Consider the following 20,398-nt stretch of genomic DNA (forward strand, 5'->3'; position numbering starts at 1 on the left):
CTCAGAAGACACAACACTCGCTGAATGAATGAGGAATGAGTGTTGCCAGATCCCAGGAAAAATTCCAGCCAAAGGCTACTAGTGATCAGGGTTGCCAGATTTTCATTTCTCAATATGCGGTCTTGTTTGTACTTGTGTTCTTGTGGACTATGGCTGGGTGATATATCTAATGATATGATCATGCACATCTCGTCAGTAAATCTGGTTCCGTGTTTACCCCTAAATCACCATCACTTCAAATGAAACGGCATTTAATAGACAGAGCCATAGATCACTGACAATGAATTCTTTTGTTTTTTACAGTTAAGTACAGTATAGTTATGTAACTTTTGTTATAACATATTTTAACTTCATCTTTATTTAAGTTTTTCATTTACCTGTATGTAAGCACAGTGCAGTGTTAATGTTCAACACAATGTTAAAGTGACTGACAACAATAAATATTCATTTGGGGGAAAAATCTGTCAGTGACTTGCTGGCTTGTAAATTAACATGAACTAACAATGAACAACTGCATTAAAATATAAATATCTAGGCAACTTGCTTACATGTAGTTAAGTAAAAACACTTATACCTATAATTAAAACTGAAAAAAATTTCCATACCCCACAAGATATTAATGCAACATTTCAGACGTTTTACACAATGATAAAGAGACGGATCAATTTTCTAAAGTTAACTCAGAAAGAAGAACCATTTCACCACAGTTTTTAGAAATGAAAAGCTTGTTCATCGCTCAGCAGATTAATACAACGTTTACTTTAGTTTAATTATTATTATTATTTTTTTTTATATATATTTGCATCCCCCAGGATACATAGCTGCTTTGGAGTTATAAATTAATTACATTTACATTTAATCATTTAGCAGACGCTTGTATTCAAAGTGACTTACAAATTAAATTAATAAAAAAATGAATGCTTGTTTGCTAATGCGTGTTGCAGCATTTTAGCCAGATATTTAAAAGCATTTTATACTGGACAGTTTGTACTCAAACACATTGTTATTTTTTATTGAACTTGCAGGTTCATGCAGCACATAAATAAATGTAATAAATTAAATGTGAATGGAGTGAGTGGCTCAGGTCTGGTCTAAATGGAGAAAAACATGTCTCTGTCATTTAACATGTGTTTGCTTTTAGTAAACTTCACAGACAAGACAACATTCCTCCACATGATGGCATCGGAATCAGAATTCAAAGTTCTGTCCTGGAATATTCATGGTCTGAAAACAAGACTGAATGAAAAAGAAGCTCTACTGGCAATCTTTGGACAATACGATGTTGTGCTTCTGCAAGAGACTCATATTGGTGAGAAAGACATTCGTTAAATCACTGAGGCCTTTGGAGGGGAATATGACATAGAAACACTGAAGGATAAGGAATTCAAAGAGCAAATGAAAAGGGAGAGGAAGACGATGTATTTGACTCTCTTCAGTTCAAGAAGCAGAGGTGTTCAACAAAGCACACACACGTCTAGAAGCAAACTGTGAGGGTGGAGATTACGCTTGGGTTCATGCTGAGATTGACAATCAGAAGTACACCTTTGTGAGTGTCTATTACCATTCTGATGACGACCATCTAATCTGTGATCTCATGGTAAAGATTTTCTCCAGTTTCTTAAGAAGTGGCTCAGAAGCTTTTAAATGCAGGCCTGTATTTGGTGGAGACTTTAACACAACACTTGATGACCAGGATGTGAAGAAAGCACATGAGCCACGGAGAAAAAGACTGACTAGGTTCATGAGTATATTGCAGCTGTCAGATGTCTGGAAAGAAAAGCATGAAGCAGAATCAGAAAGATACACGTATCAGCGCAGCAATCACAAGTCCAGATTATACTATTTTTTCATGTTAAAACAGGATCTGAAATATGTGCAAAGTTGTGAAATATGCAATGATATATTTCTGTCTGATCATTTCCCCTTGAGCCTTAGTCTGAAAATGAGTGAAACTGATGTTGAAGAGCTGAATCCCAAACTTTTATCGTTGAAGTAGAAGATTGAAGATCTAGGGATACTCCATACATAGTGTAGCACCTGGACCAATCATACACACAATTATTAATCCAGAAAGTTCTGTGGAGCATCTCTGAAATATCAATTTACATCTCAACTAGTCTCAATACTAGTCTAATGAACTAGTTTGACCAACTCGCAGTTAACCAAGGGCTTAATCTGTATTGCTTTTCCCTTTCCATTTAGTCCAAATACAATTTTTATATTTATATATATTAATTATTATATAACTGATTTTAGATATAAATATAGATATAAACTAATATATTTTTAATATCTAAATCCGTTAAAGGATTTTTAGGCTGCATTAATTAGGTAAACTGGAACCGGAAACACTTCACATAACATGTACCTTCTACATCATTAGAAGAATGGCATCTACGCTAATATTTGTCTGTTTCTCTCTTGTTCCGAGGTCACCGTGGCCACGAGATCCAGTCTGTGTCCAGATCAGAGGGTCACTGCAGTCACCCAGATCCAGTACGTATCCAGACCAGATGGTGGATCAGCACCTAGAAAGGACCTCTACATCCCTGAAAGACAGCGGAGACCAGGACAACTAGAGCCCCAGATACAGATCCCCTGTAAAGACCTGGTCTCAGAGGAGCACCAGGACAAGACCACAGGAAACAGATGATTCTTCTGCACAATCTGACTTTGCTGCAGCCTGGAATTGAACTACTGGCCCCAACTGCAGCCTGGAATTGAACAACTGGCCCCAACTGAGCCTGGTTTCTCCCAAGGTTTTTTTCTCCATTCTGTCACCGATGGAGTTTCGGTTCCTTGCCGCTGTCGCCTCTGGCTTGCTTAGTTGGGGTCACTTCATCTACAGCGATATCGTTGACTTGATTACAAATAAATGCACAGACACTATTTAAACTGAACAGAGATGACATCACTGAATTCAATGATGAACTGCCTTTAACTATCATTTTGCATTATTGAGACACTGTTTTCCAAATGAATGTTGTTCAGTGCTTTGACGCAATGTATTTTGTTTAAAGCACTATATAAATAAAGGTGATTGATAAAATTAGCTGACTTTAAATCTAGTCTGTAACACTTTAGTATAGGGACCTAGTATATCTGTTTGCTTACTACATGTCTATTATTAGCATATTGGCTGATTATTAAAGCACATATTCAGTATGACCTTATTCTACATCCCTAATCATAACAACACCACTTCTGGGGAAGTCGTGGCCTAATGGTTAGAGAGTCGGACTCCCAATCGAAGGGTTGTGAGTTTGAGTCTCGGGCCGGCAGGAACTGTAGGTGGGGGAAGTGTATGTACAATACCACGACTTAGGTTCCCTTGAGCAAGGCACTGAACCCACAACTGCTCCCCGGGCGCCGCAGCATAAATGGCTGCCCACTGCTCCAGGTGTGATGTTTGATGCAAACAAAGACTGTAATGTTACCTATGCTAATCGGCATGCTTAACATGCTAAACATTAGGGTGGAGAAAACTAAATGAGATGTGTCACAGTGGTTTAAGTGGAACAGAAGAGTATAGTTGTACAATGTCAACTGAAAGTTATGTGTAATGAAGTTCATTTTTTTTGTGTGTATTTCATAATGAGTTCAATGCTTTATAATACACTGTTGAAATAGTGTTTCTTCAAGATTTGGACTCTGAATAGTTATCTCTCTCATGGAAAGTGGAAAATGTTACTGAAGAACAAATTGATGTTAAACACAAAATAACTGTATTGTCATCACGAGGAAATAACTCATTTTGCAATTGCAAGAGGACACAGATGGAAGGGTGTTACGTTATGAATGTTATAGAAGAAGTGATGTATTTGTATTATTGTTTTCAGACGCATATTGATGTGATTTAATGTACAGATGTATTCATTTATTCAAAGTTCTGTTATTTATAAGTAATATCTGTTGATGAAAGAGACATCACAAAGCCCATACAGACTGACGCAGAGACAACATCACGAGTTTGTGTCTTCATTTATTAATTCCTATTTTCCCCCTTTATCAGGGTGTAACACTTACAGCTCTCGGTTCTTTCATACTGTTGGAATTTGTCGCTTCATTGCTGGATGGATGGTTTCCCGTACGAAGTGCAGCTGCTGATTTATCCATTCAGTGAGCGTCTCTGAGTCGGGCCTCAGTGAGAGCGCTTTACAGAGAGGGCATTTTTGAAGGATTCTCAGGGTGTATTTTACCAAAGGTATTCCTAATGGTCTCCCATCTCTGTGAGTTGCTGTGTGAGATCTATTTCTGTAGTATACTCCACATAAGATGGTTATAATTTAGTCCAGTGACATGGGTTAATTCCAGTGAATTGTATTGTTTGTCTGTCATTAATTAGTTTAACATCTAGGGTTTTCCTGAACTCTCTCTCCTGTGCCTGAAAGCACATCCATTCTTGGTCAGAAAGTGGGCAATTGTACTGTTCAAAGTTTTCCCAGGTGAGGTACAGATGGTTACTTTCAGTACAAACATTTGTCGGGTCATAGATTCGCCATCCGAAGTTACGGATTTTACCGCTTTTTAAAACAGATCTGGATGCAAACTTCAAGGTTGAAACCAAGCACATTTGTTTTTGTGAAAAGGGGTTTCATCCCATAGGTGTAATGGTTTTTATACTGTACAAACTGTATATTCTGTGGCCCTACACCAACCCTACACCTAACCCTCACAGGAAACTTTGTGCATTTTTACTTTCTCAAAAAAACTCATTCTGTATGATTTATAAGCGTTTTGAAAAATGGGGACATGGGTTATGTCCTCATAAGTCACCCTCTCCTTGTAATACCTGTGTCATACCCATGTCATTATACAGAGTTGTGTCCTGATATGACACGAAAACAAGAGCACACACACACACACACACACACACACACATTTTATCTGAATAAATCTTTGTAAATGATAAATAGAAGTAACAAAACCAGGGGCCCGTTCTTCGTACGTCGCTTATTACATCCGAGATCAAATGACACATTCAAGATGATATCATCGTGCTAATCATGATCCGGCTAATTGGGTTTTTCGAACACACCTGTTGTGGATGATTAGTATCGCTGGATTGAGTTATCTGAGATAATTGCGCATTCATGTGTTGTCTTAAAAGGGGATTTGTATCGATACTCGAAATCAGCAGTGCAGCGATTGGCTGGTGGCAAGACGGCAATGTAAAGACGTCAACAAATTTCTGGACTTTTATAAGGAAACAGCCAAGCAAACAAAACTACATAAATGTTATAATCGATACAGGAAACAGATAATAGATAAATGTTTTTATTTTATTATAATTTTTTTCTTGATTCAGAATTATTTAGATTCGCAATTTATAATAGTTGTGCAGTCTTTACATTTTTATTTCAATGTAAAAAATAATCTATTCATTTCATTTTATATTTGAACAGATTTGTTAAGTGACAGCATTAATGAAAGTTTCTTAAGGGTCAATATCATGATATCTACATCTCCTGCGCTCCATCAAGCCACTCTTATAATAGCAGTCATCACTCAAAATAATGCACGACTCTATTATCTGTATAGCATGTGTGTAAGACTCTAATACAATTTTGAAGTAATAATTTTATGACAAATAAATATTTCAGTGAGTAAAACTGGCTGTGCCTATAGTAGGCTGTTATGGACTACACAACATTTTTATATTATTTTTTAATATTTTTTTTAATGATTATTATTTTAAATTATTGTCGCTGGATCAGTATGTTACTCTTGTAATAAAGTAGCGGTGGTAGCAGACATATTTTGAGTTCTGGTTGAAAAGAAGCGATCTAATCCTGTGTACATGAAATAAGCTGCTCCCGAGCAGGTTTAAGCTTACGGACCTGTTGCTATGACAGAAGCTCCGGGATGAGCTTCAAAGAACCAAATGATCCAAGATCCCGCCAAATCGTCAACATTCAAATCCAGCTAACTGAGTTAGCAACGTACGAAGAACAGGCCCTTGGTTACTATGTGGTTACTATGCTTAAAAGAAGAATGATTATTATTTTAAAGGGGGGTGAAATGTTCGTTTTCACTCAATATCCTGTTAATCTTGAGTACCTATAGAGTAGTACTGCATCCTTCATAGCTCCAAAAAGTCTTTAGTTTTATTATATTCATAAGAGAAATATAGTCTGTACCGATTTTTCCCGGAAAAACACGAGTGGCTGGAGGCGTGACGTGTGGGCGGAGCTAAAGAATCACGAGCGCGAGTAGGCTTTTGCGTTGAGAGCATGTGGAAGTCGTGACATTACCGTGAGGAAAAAAAAAAAAACATCCAAAACAAACCATGCCTAACAGTCAGATTCAGCGTATATTTATGATCCAGAATCAGATCCTGAGGCTGAAATTTAACAAGAGCAGCATCAGCAACAACGTCTCTATGTGGTATGTACTGAAACTGTATATATTTGCTTAGCGGTTTTGGAAAATGACTAAGTTCCACTTTATGTCATCTTTTTTTTTTTTTTTTAAGCTGTACATTCGGAAAGTGCAGTTTGATGACAACATCGCATGTTGTTTACTTGATGTGCTTGACTGCATCATCCTTAAGAAATAAACGATGTGCAAATCCGGCAGAAGAGCGCGCACTTAGTTAGGACCCATATAAGGAAATTCCGCTCCATCTAACGTCACACAGAGCCATACTCGAAAAAAAACTTTCCGAAACTTGTGACAAACCGGAAGGAGTATTTTTGGAACAGAAATACTCCTTCAAACGTACAACTTAATTTTTGAAACTTTGTCCATGTTTAGTATGGGAATCCAACTCTTGTACCAGTGTAAAAAACTCAGTATGCATGAAATAGTATTTCACCCCCCATTTAAATAAAAAACCTTGAGCACAGACCAGCTACTATACTTCAAATCATACCCAGTTATTTTATTTTATTTATTTATTTATTTTTTCAACAAGGCAGCCCTCAGATATTTGGTTCTGGATTAATATAAAAGTAATATATAAATAAATGTAATAAATGTAAATGTAAACTTGGTCTTTGAGTTCACTTGAACATTACAGCCAGGTGTGTGAATGAGGAACCCTGCTTCACATAAAATCACTCAAATAAACACTTTAGAAACACTGCACCAATTAAACTAACAGTGAATTTGTAAATGGACTACAGCAAACATGTCTACCAAGGAGAAGTTCTTCTGTATAAACCTAGCTAAAGAAAGAAGAGGAACTGTGATATTAATGTTCATAGATGATCTCAGATCTGTGTGGTTTAAACCGGTCCAAACTGGGTTTAGAGATGATCTCAGATCTGTGTGGTTTAAACCGGTCCAAACCGGGTTCAGAGATGATCTCAGATCTGTGTGGTTTAAACCGGTCCAAACTGGGTTTAGAGATGATCTCAGATCTGTGTGGTTTAAACCGGTCCAAACCGGGTTCATAGATGATCTCAGATCTGTGTGGTTTAAACCGGTCCAAACCGGGTTCAGAGATGATCTCAGATCTGTGTGGTTTAAACCGGTCCAAACCGGGTTCAGAGATGATCTCAGATCTGTGTGGTTTAAACCGGTCCAGACCGGGTTCAGAGGTGATCTCAGATCTGTGTGGTTTAAACCGGTCCAGACTGGGTTCAGAGATGATCTCAGATCTGTGTGGTTTAAACCGGTCCAAACCGGGTTCAGAGATGATCTCAGATCTGTGTGGTTTAAACCGGTCCAAACCGGGTTCAGAGATGATCTCAGATCTGTGTGGGTTAAACCGGTCCAGACTGGGTTCAGAGATGATCTCAGATCTGTGTGGTTTAAACCGGTCCAGACTGGGTTCAGAGATGATCTCAGATCTGTGTGGGTTAAACCAGTGTGGTCAAACTAACTGCAGGAACACTCTTCAGAACACACTAGACACAAACCACAGTGAAGCAGCTTCACAGAAAACTAAAGGAATGAATGGAAAAGTGATGTTCTGGACTCTTAAAGACGTCTCTGAGCAGCAAGTGTTTGTCTTAATACTGAAATGTGTCTGTTGAAGCAGCAGCATGTTTTACAGCATGTGTTTTTATGGCTTGTGTTCTGTTCATGCTCTCTTGTTTTCTGACTTGTTCAATAGTCTCTATGTAACTGTGTTTAGTAATTGTGCAAGTGTGGATGTTGAGATGGGTCTTAAGTTTGGTCAAAGTGTTGGTGTCAATATGCGAAAGCATTGAAGAGATAAAATCGTTTTGTTATTGTGCCATAATGTGTTTAACAGTTTGGTATATCAGCAATAATCTTTGTGCCAGCATGGTCTGAAGATGATCTGAATCGAGTTTGGTGAAATGTTTTGTCTGAAAATGTTTTAAAACAACAAGTTTGATCGACTGTGGCATCATTGGTATCATTGATATCATTATGACTCAGGGAATCTATCATTACAATTGAAACAATGAATCCAAAAACTACCCTCATTTTAACTTCAGTATTTTGCCCCTGAATATTTTGAGTATCTACTGGGCATGGTGCCCATGACACCTACAAACTTTCATAATGACATGCTTGGACGTTCATCAAATATAGCATTTTAGCTCCAAATTCAAATTAGTTGTATTTCCTAGCATCTCTGAAGTGATTTCAACCCTCTACATTGTGAGTAAATTACTCGCATATGCGACTAAATCTTCACTCTGGCGCCTAAATGATGTTTAATATTAGCCAATGGCTAATAAATTATCAGATTTTACTTGCCAGTGTGTGAGTTAGAGGTTAAGTATAAGTTTAGCACAGACATTTTTTCACTCGTGAACACTCTGACTGAGGGCTATAAATATTTGATGTACCGTAAACTCTAGTGTGAAGGCGCATGGCTTTAGTTGTATTTTCATGTCAATATAATGGCGTTCTTTTGGAATTTTTCGCATTTTAAGAACTGCTTTGTTTGTCAGCTTATTGGCTGGTGCTTACTTATTATTGTCCCTGTCTTGATTTCAGCAAATCAGTTGGACCAAACGCACAAAACCTGATTAATATTCTGTAATAATGAAAACTCCATAATCATCGGGAAGGAGGTGGCGGGAACCGGCAGACAATCAAACAGAAACTTTAATAATTCAGTATAAACACAAAACAGTGCATCAGCCCCTCACGGACGACTGATGCACACAAATAAAAACCAAAACATAAAATAAAAGCCTAGGCCTGGTCCTCTCTCGTCCTTTACTGTCGTTGCTCCTGTTTTATATCCCTCCATCTCCTCCGTGGGACTCGAGACCGGCGAGCGTCGCAGGTGTCGCTCATCTCCAATCACTCCACCAGCTTCGCCCGTTCCCACATCTCTTGGCCCCGCCCCACTCGTCACATATTCATGAATCCAGCAGCTCATTAATCTTTAGTAATTCTTAATGCGTTTTATCTTATCAGTATTTTTGCCAGTTTTTTTCCCCATTTTTGTTTTTGCAGAAATACTGATACCAAAAAAAGCACATGCTTATCAAGTTTATTTCTAATTACTTAAGTTATATTATTAAATAATACTTGATAATAATACTTTCAAAATTTCGGACATGTCAGAGACAGTGTTGAGTACTCGAGACTCGGACTCGGTCTTGGACCGTATTTTAATGGTCTCGGTCTTGTCATGGACTCATTTTGACTCGGTATTGACTCGGACTCGAACATATTAGGAATCGGACTTATGCCCGAGTCCACTCGAGTCCCAATCAAAATATTTCATGATTATTACTGTATGTTAATGTTTATTTAAATTGATGTATGATTGACACATCCAATGACTGATGATTTTCTTTTGACGTGAGACGTTAGGCCAGCGACACACTGGATGTGTGGCGCAAGCGCCTCAGCTGCGTGGCGTGTCTGTTTTTAATTCGGCTCCCATGTTAACAGGTTAGATCTTGCAGACTGCCTGCGTGAGACGCGTGGAAAACCCGTGCATGCTAGAAATAGAACCGACGCCTATTTTTCACGCGACACGCGTGCCTGTCGGAAGCGTTTCCAGGCAAAATATACTAGGAAAATATGTTTATATGTAATTTTGTACACAAATACATATTAATTCATGACATTTTGATATTTGAAAGTCTAAAGGTTGACATAAATTCAGATATAAATGTAATTTTAAAAATAAATTAATAATGATCGATTTTCAAATATTGCACCTGTCAAACATACTCTATTTTGCCGTCAATACTGTTGATGGTGTCTTATCAGTAGGTGTGTAAAAAAATACAAAAATAAATTTGATATTGTTGTCATGAAGACAAGAGCCTGGTTTTTTGGCGGCCTCCCTCTATGTCACCTACAGCCGCAGCAGCGCGCCAAGCGTCGCGTGCAGGCACGCTTCTGGTGTGTAAAGACACAGAAAACGCGAAGCAGCCACCACGTTTCTGGCACGCAGTAGAGACGCCACGCAGCCAGTGTGTCACCGGCCTTAAGTTACCCTCCTGCCATCCGCCTGTAGTGATCCCGCTTTCCAGAAAGCCACATTGCTACATTATTTCTCTCAACTGTGTTATTTTTACAAAGTAGGACAAAATGGTCACAGAAAAAAAACAAATATTGTTTAATTAAATTATATAATGAATACAGACACAGACTGACTGTCTCAACACTAAACATCTCCCACTCAAAAACAATGTCTGACAGAAGGCATTGAACTTATATGGCATTTGATCCAGCTTTCTTCCCCTGGCACATACACACTTTTGCATGAAATGTTCCTGGACAGTCACTCGGCTCTTGTGTGTATGCCCTCCGTAACTAAAAAAAATAGTGTGTATTTTACCCTGCATTAAAACGCACCATCCAGGGAAATTAGCATTAGATTATCTGTTGCTGTTACAGAAAGTGATAAAATGGTGACTTTTGTCAGTCCCCGCTTCCTCTGCGCCAGTAGAGAGAGTTTTTAGTTGGGGTGGATTGATCATGAGACCACATCGTGCTTGGTTGGGCTAGATGGTCTCCTCACTTATTTTTTTGAAAAGTAATTATGCCCATCTCTAATCTTCACAACATCTAAAGTGCACATAATCCAATACATTGTAAGGATATTAGCAGTCATTAGTTAAGCTTCAATGTTAAAAGTTATGTAAAAGCTGTTACAGTTGAACATTTACAGGTATAGTGGTACAGTAATGTTACTTGTACTAGAAGTGTTATGTAGAATTACAATATAGAGTCGTACAGTAATATTATGTGTACTAGAAAGGTTATATGGATGTGTATAGTGGTACAACGATGTTATGTGAAAATGAGCACTTAATATTGACAAGTAACACTTCATAATACTAATAAAATCACCTTTACACCACATACTATGTGGCCCTTTTAACCTTTATTGTTTCCACCAAACATTTGACATACTCTTGAAGATTTCTTTAGGTCTTGTCTCAGACCCAATCTCTCTGGTCTTGGTCTTGACTCGGACTCGACCCTTTCTGAACTCGGTCTTGACTCGGACTCGACCCTTTCTGAACTCGGTCTTGACTCGGACTCGACCCTCTCTGGACTCGATCTGGACTCGGACTCGATTGAGCTGGTCTCGACTACAACACTGGTCAGAGATCCATCCGACCAACCGATTACCTGTCGGGAGAAATTAATCGCCTCTCGTTTCCCCTTGTACACTGTACAAATACTGCATGACAAACGATACACAATAATGTTGAAAATCGGCCCGACCCGAAAAAAGAGTCGCACAAGTCAGAATTCGGCTCAAAATCAGATGACAATCGCACAGTGTATGCCTGACCTTATGCCAACTCACTGCAAAGTCTTAGTTCTTAGTTCTGTCTGGTATTTCCAAGCGGTTTCCCTGTGTTTGTTCCTTCCGTGTTTGACTTTGGATTGTTTATACCGACTGTGATTCTCTGCTGCCTGCCCCGACCTCTGCTTGTTTCTGTTTTCAATTACGGATATACCTTGACATACCTGACAATGTTCTCTGATCTCTACCTGTTTAGCCATTCTCTTTAATAAACTACTGCATATGGATCCGACAGTCTCTGACTCCATGTTACAGTAAGCAGTTAAACAAACTAACTTTCTACAAGTGAGTTGTGTATAGTGGAAACACAACCTGGTTTTATCACTAATAAGTAAATAATTGTATTTCTAGAATTGAAAGACATGCAGGAAACTACTGAAAGAAGTGAAAGCATCAGTAATGTATTTAGATTGTGTATAGATCTAAAGTTGTTAACAATATTCAGTTCTGACACATTTCACACAATGTGAAGAAGCTCTTCTCCATCACACACTGACATCGTGTCATTAATAGCAGCTTTAGCATGATTTAAACAGATCAGAGGAAGTGAACAAACACAGGAAGAGCTGAGAGTATTTATAGAAAGAGTTGAGAGAATATAATGAAGAGGAAGACTGACAGAAAGAGAAGATGGCTGATAAGTGTCACTTGTGTCTGCTGGGACTGATCTTTCTCTCTTCACTTCTCACAGGTAAAGACATCTGTGTTTTCTCTTCAAGACAGTTAGTGAATTAATCTGAGAAAGAGTCATTTTTTATATTAAGAGTGTGTTTGTGATTTGAACAGCTCTCTGATCAAGACAAATAGATTATTTTGGAGAGTGTGATTGCATTAGTTCACCCTAAAATGAAAATTAGAAAGAAGAAAGTCAAAGATACCTAGGATGTCTTGAGGGAGAGGCTTATTTTCATTTTTGTGTGAACTAACCCTTGAACAAGGAAACAGACTGCATGATCTGAATCTTTAAATGCTGGTGTGTTTTATTTTTTTAATTTATTAATATATAGTATAATAATCACTCATATGTTCTTGTGTTTCAGGTCTCAGTGGAGTGGATGATGCTCATGTGTTCATCAGTTCTGGTGAAGATGTCCGTCTGCCCTGTAATAAAGATCTTCCTGGCTGTAACTCAACTACATGGATCTATAACAGATTCAGTTATTCACCAGCAGTTGAACTGATCACTGGAGGGAGAAAGAAGACAGACATAGAGAAACATGAGAGACTGAGTCTGGAGTCTGACTGCTCTCTGAACATCAAGAGCGTCACAAAAGAAGATTGTGGATCTTACATCTGCCAACAATATGTGAATGGACACAAACTGAGAACTGATGCTCGTGTTTTTCTGCATGTTCTTCATGGTAATTTTATGATTATGTGTTCAAGTGTAATCTCTACATTTAAACTCCCATGATGATTGTAATTTATGTGATGTGTGTGTTATTTTGTGTTTCAGTCTCTTCATCTGAGATCAGTGCAGGCCGATCTATGAATCTTTCCTGTCAGTTATATTCATATCCTCAAGTCTCTTGTGGTGATTTGATCCGTTCTGAACGAATTGATCTGTTCTGGGTGAATCAGGCTGGTGTTAAACTGACAAACTCAGACTCCAGATATCAGATATCAGCTCCAGATCACTGTATCATCTCTCTGACGACAACAATCCTGAATGAAGATCACAACAGAGAGTGGAGATGTGAAGTTACTCAAGTCAAGACTTCAGTCACATTTACTGTTAGGTATTCAGGTGAGAAACAAACTTTCATAACTTACTTTCAGAAGACCATCTGATACAGAGACATTAATAATTTCATTCATTCAGGATAAACTAAAGAGTTGCATATAAATGAGGCATTAATTGCTTCAATTAGTCTCATGGTAACCAGTGCCTTTATCAGTGGTGTATAAAGTACCCGAAAGTCATACTCAAGTAAAAGTACAGATATCTTACCAGAAAATGACTTTGGTAGAAGCTGAAGTCACCGTTTTGAATATTACTTGAATAAAAGTCTTAAAGTATGTGATACGTATTTTAGCCTAATTACGTACGAAAAGTCTGTTCTTTTTTAACCTAAATAAGTATTGAAAGTAAAAGTACTAGTAAATGTGAAATGGAAAAGAAGCATATTTTATATATATATATATATATATATATATATATACATATATATATATATATATATATATATATATATATATATATATTCATACACATCTTCAGTAGCAAGATTGTGTTCAGTTGAAGGCATTTCTTCCATTTTGTGTTTGTGTTATTGGGTAAGATTAAGAATCCTTCGTTGTTGTGCATGCACATGTCATGTCTCTCATTCCAACATAAGAAAACATGTCTGGAATCTGCATCTGAAATAGTATGTATTTACTCAGTTTATGTATCTCAGAGGGGACATGGATGCATTTAAACTGCAGATACAGATGCAGAAATAGGATTAATGATTTGTTTTTAACATAAAACGTTGAATATATTTGAAATAATTTAAAACATGAAAAAAAAGGTTAATTGTGAATTTAAACCCGCTAATAGGTGACAGGAAGTGAATGTTAATAAGTGAGTCATTGAGTCATTCAAACGGCTGATTCTGTCACAGTGTCTGGGTTGTGTTCCCTGGGTTTCCACTAGGTGTCCTCCTTTTCCACGGTGTCTGTCACCTTATCACTTCCTGTTCCCTTATTTGGTCACCTTCCTCCTTGTTGAGTTAATTGATTGTTCCCCACCTGTCTCCAGTTCCCTCATCATCCTTCTGTGTATTTATACCCAGTCTGTCTGAGTCTGTGTCACGGAGTCCTTGTCTTATGTGTGATATATTCCATAGTCTGCTCTTGCCGTGTGTTCTTGTTTTGTCCTTCATGTTTATTGGATATTCTGGTTTTGACCCTGCCTGGACTGTTTACCCTTTTGGATTGCCCCTCAATAAACCTCTTACCTGCACTTGGATCTGTCCTGTGTTTCCTGTATCACCGAACGTGACAGAAGGACTCCGTCACCCTGAGATCCAGCGGTATGTCGGTTGACGCTTCTTCCCCAGCCACCGAGCGGGAGAGAAGCAATCAGTTTTTTCTGTTTCCCGGGACCAGGGGAGGTTGCCGAGGAGGAGGTGGGTGAGAGGAAGCTCAGCATCGCTCTTTACATTGGCCCCCCTTCGACTCGGGGCTCATGTGGGAGGGACCCGAGCCGCCGTCTCACCATGGCAGAAGGAGAAAGCCAGCGCAACTGCCCATGATGGCCACAGGTCCAGTGCCACAGCACAAGGTGGCCGCCACCCAAGCACCGCTGCAGTGCTTGGCCACCAACCCCGCACCACGAGGCAAGATGGAAGCCAGCCTCACACCACAGTACATGATGGCAGCCAGCTCAGTGCCACGAGGCAACATGGCCGCCAACCCAGTACCACGAAGCAAGACTGCCGCCAGCCCAGCACCACAGCACAAGATGGCCATCAACCCAGCGCCACAAGGGACGCCAGCACAACGCCACAGCACAAAGTGGTCACCAGTGCAGCGCCACAGTGCAAGATGGCTGCCAGCTCAGCGCCAACGCCCAAGATGGCCGCTGACACATTTTTCAATTATTTCGATATGCTGTCAAAGATCCTAGAGATTCCCAAGATGGTTCACGTCATGGCTGCTGAGCCAGCGCCACAGCCCAAGATGACCACAGCACCGGGTGCCAAGATGGCCACTGGTCCAGAGCCACAGCACAAGATGGCCGCCAGTCCAGCGCCACAGCACAAGATGGCCGTCTGCCCAGCGTACAAGATGGCGTCTGCCCACAGTACAAGATGGCGGCTAACCCAGCGCCAATGCCCAAATTGGCCACCGGTCCAGCGCCACAGCACAAGATGCTCACCGGCCCAGCACCACAACCCAAGAGGGCTCCTTGTCCAGAGTCATGGCCCAAGATGGCTGCTTGCCCAGCGCCGCTGCACAGGATGACAGTCACAGCTGACCCTCCAGGGGTCGAGTCAGGTTCCAGTGAACTCTCCAGAGTCGAGTCAGGTTCCAGTGAACTCTCCAGAGTCGAGTCAGGTTCCAGTGAACTCTCCAGAGTCGAGTCAGGTTCCAGTGAACTCTCCAGAGTCGAGTCAGGTTCCAGTGAACTCTCCAGAGTCGAGTCAGGTTCCAGTGAACTCTCCAGAGTCGAGTCAGGTTCCAGTGAACTCTCCAGAGTCGAGTCAGGTTCCAGTGAACTCTCCAGAGTCGAGTCAGGTTCCAGTTGACCCTCCAGAGTCGAGTCAGGTGTTCGTGGACCCTTCAGAGTCAGGGCTAGTCACCGTTGACCTTTCAGAGTCAGGGCTAGTCACCGGTGATCTTCAAGGACAGAGTCAAGTCACCGGTGATCTTCAAGGACAGAGTCAAGTCACTGGTGATCTTCAAGGACTGAGTCAAGTCACCGGTGATCTTCATGAACAAGTGCCAGTCACCAATGATCTTCGCGAGCAGAGTCAGGCCAGCGCCGATCTTCTGGAGTCGAGTAAGAACACCAGGGGATTACCAGAGCTTCATCGTTCCGCTGGTCCGGCCGCACGGAGGTCTGATCCGCCCTGGAGGGCTTCCGCCTTGACCACACGGCTGTGGTGGTCTTATGCTCCGCCCTGGGGGACTCCGACATCGACCACAAGTATGTGGTGGTCTTCCGCTCCGCCCTGGGGATGCACAGACCTCATTTTTACCTACGTGATTTACAATCTATTTTAATAAATATTACAAATGTATAAGGTGTGCATTATAGCTGACACCTAAATGAACACATTACAGTTGTTGTTGTTTTTTTTTTTTTTTTTTTTTTTTCTAATAGCTAGGAATTGGTGCACTACGCTGACTGCGGCGGTACTGCTATGAGAAATGTATCGGAGTAAAAGTATACATTTTATTTAGGAAATGTAGTGGAGTAAAAGTTGCCTGAAATAGAAAAACTCAAGTAAAGTACAGATACTGTACTGTACTCCCAAAATATATTTAATTACTGTAACGAAGAATCTTTACTTCATTTCATTACACCACCGGCATTTCTGAGCATAAAAGGGTCCTACGTGTAATCCTAAATAATAATAGATGATAAACTCATGAAGCAGTGAAAGTTCATTCATTTGATGTGATGTGAAGCTCAAGTATGTTGTGATGTTGATGTTTGGTTTCGATGTTCATTATGTTTGAGCTGAACTAACAAACATGATCATATATCCAACAGAAACTGAAGTCAGTTTGACAGCTGGTTCAATATTCAGAGGTACCACACGTCTTTATATTGTTCATTGTTTTACATCTTTGATTTGATTCCACGTTACACAGATTAAGTCTGTGTTTAATCTTGACTGTGCCTCTCATCTTTCCTGCAGTGATTGTGATTATCGTTGAGTTTGCAGTGTTTGCTGCTCCTACTGTGATTCTTCTTCAGATCATCTGTGCAAGAAGAGCTGGTGAGTTTTAGAAATTATCTGGAAAACTGTGCAATCATGAGAGCTCAAAAAAAATGTTTTGTTGAATTATTTTGCAGGGAGGAAGAACTCACAGCACCGAGAGGAAATAGTGATGCATACAGTATTAGAATAAAATACTCTCAACAAACAACAGGCCAGAATATACTGTAAAATAATAACAATAATAATCTAATTATAAATTAAGTAAAATATCTTAATTCAAATATAGTGAAATATCTTTTTACAGATATTTTCATTAAAGGTTTTAGTGAAAATGTTATTTTACAGATAGATCCATTTTCTAAATGTGTAAAGATAATTACATTTGACTGTTTTTGATTGGCAGCGATAGCTGGCAGTCATAGGAAGGACTGTTTTTTTTTTTTTTTTTTTTTTTTATACAGGACTAATTTTTTTTTTTTTTTACAAATTTTTCCTTGATTATGACAATGAAAGAACAAAGTGTTCTACAGAAAAACACTGTTAATTTACAAATCATTACAATCTAAATCTTCTCTTTGTCAGTTTTATTTGGGAGACAAAATACAATGTCTGTACAAATGCCATTGAAATATATTTTTTAAGAAATACAGCACAATTACATTTACAAACCCAATACCTAAAAAGTTGGGACACTGTACAAATTGTGAGTAAAAAAGGAATGGAATAATTTACAAATCTCAAAGTGATGGCTAAGGCCACACTTGTATTAATGAATTGGCTAGTTTATTTCAATTGTTCTAGACTTTTAATTTTAATGTTTATATTAAATGTTTAATTAAATGTTTATAAAGTTTATTTGTGTATATATTATACTTTTCTTTTTTATTTAGGTTTGATGTACGGACTTGAGTCCTCCTGTAATTATAAAATGGTTTGATCTGTTTTGTTAAAAAGGTGTGATTTGTCTAGGGCTGAGTCAGTTCTGGTGAGGGATCCCTGGAGAAACATGTAAGGCCCAGAACTCAGTAGCATTTTGATTTTATTCACCAGTTAGTTTATTTCCCCCCTTTTCTTTTGTTTTCCCATGTTTTCTTGCACTATTGTGAACAGTATATGAGGGTGCCAGTTAATAAAATTTAATTTTGAAGATTCTATGAATGCCTCCTGAGATTTTATGGAAGAACCCTGACACTCATAAACTCATTATATTTTATTCACAATAGAATATAGATAACATATAAAATGTTGAAAGTGAGAGATTTGTAAGTCGCTTTGGATAAAACCGTCTGCTAAATGAATAAATGTAAATGTAAAGTTACGTTTACATATAAAGAACAGCTGGAATACCAATTTGCAACTTATTAGGTCAATTGACAACATGATTGGGTATAAAAAGAGCCTCTTAGAGTGGCATTGTCTCTCAGAAGTCAAGATGGGCAGAGGATCACCAATTCCCCCAATGTTGCGGTCAAAAATAGTTGAGCAATATCAGAAAGGAGTTTCTCAGAGAGAAATTACAAAGATTTTGAAGTTATCATCATCTAGAGCAGTAGCGGCTTGCCAATAGAGGGCGCTGGGGTGCCGTCCCCATAAAAATGTCAGAATTATACATAAATATAATAAAAAATTATACAAAAATTATATAAAAATGAAATAATAATAAAATACAACCGGCTGGTAGCAAGAGCCTCAGCATTTAATAATAACGGACTTTTATTGGTAAACTTTTTTCTTTATTATGTTTTTCAATAAGTTTAATGTGGTTTCATGGGAGAGGGACACCGGACAAATGGATGTCTATCTGAGTCCTTCAATTTTCAGGGAGCATGTGACCTGAAACTGGTCTCTAATTGGTTTCTTAAAGATTCTCCTCCGGATGCAGGTTGCTGCATCCCTGGCGAAGCAGAATCGGATACATGTTATTTTATCCAATCTGATTACTCTCACTACATCCACTGCTATGCACATCAGCTAAACCTGATAATGCAAAAGGCCACCTCTCACATTTCAAAGGCGAGAATTTCTTTTTCTAACATTGGTGGATTTGACAGCTTTTTTCCAAGTCACCCAAGTGGACGTGTTTCCTGGATAAAGTGAGACAGCAGTAGAACATTGTTTCAGTTCATATCAAAGTGAGCATCCAACAGTTTAAACAGGAAATACAAATGATCAGGTAACTGTATTATTTGCTTTCTCTTTCATTATTAACTCTCTTTCTCCTTTGCCAATATTATTATAAATTATCTTTGTCCTTTGCAGAAACTCTCTCCATTACATTGGTGAGCAAAGCAGTGGTTCTTTGCCAACAAAGAGGTGCCGGTTGCTCAGTCCAGAAGACCAAAATCCTTGTCCTCTTTAGTTCGGATGACCTGGCGTCCCAGTTTTCCTAAAACAACAATGTTTTCTGGAAGTATTCCTGAGCCCATGTTGTGATTTCTATTACAGTATCATTCCTGAATGTGATGCAGTGCCGTCTAAGCTCTGAAGATCACTGGCATCCAGTATGGTTTTCGGCCATTACCCACGGATATTGTTCCAGATTCTCTGAATCTTTGGATGATATTATGCACTGTAGATGGTGATAACTTCAAACTCTTTGCAATTTTTCTCTGATAAATTATTTTCTGACATTGCTCCACTATTTTAGTGCCACAGCATTGGGGAAATTGGTGATCCTCTGCCCATCTTTAATGAAATTTGTTGTGCACTTTGTTTTCAACCCCATTGTTACTGAACTGTAAAGTGAAAATATTGTGTGATTTGTTTTCAGTTTAAAATATTTCACAATATCAAAGCTGATATTTTATGAGTATTTATTGTTGGTGTTTTCGTTTATACATGACAGTACAGAAAATGCACAAGTGGGAAAGAGTGGAGGGGACGGTGTCAGAAAGGACCTAGAGCTGGAATACTTTCAAGGATCACCCCAAGCACAACCACACTATGCTCAAGTCTGTTTAGGGACCCCTTCGGTAGAAATCACATTCCACTTACCTCAGAAACCACCAAAATAAAAGATCAACTGGTTTCAGTCATGGGTGTCTCTTTACAAAAGGCTTTAAATATTACTGTATTTGGATTGTTCTTCTACAGGTTTTTTAACAATAAATCCCATGCACACTGCAAACTAAATATTGGGATAATTTTCATTTGTTTTATACAGTATGTTTCCGAAATAAAACTGCTGTTTTACAATTTTGAGCATTAGGTAGCTTATTGAAGTTGATTTTAAAGACGTTGCTGCCAGTAGAATATATATTTTATTTATCATTTATTTGTGCAGATCAGGTTGTTCCCCAAGGGAAAAGTA

This window comes from Carassius auratus, unplaced genomic scaffold, assembly GCF_003368295.1.
Source record: "Carassius auratus strain Wakin unplaced genomic scaffold, ASM336829v1 scaf_tig00217128, whole genome shotgun sequence".
NCBI classification, from domain to species: domain Eukaryota; kingdom Metazoa; phylum Chordata; class Actinopteri; order Cypriniformes; family Cyprinidae; genus Carassius; species Carassius auratus.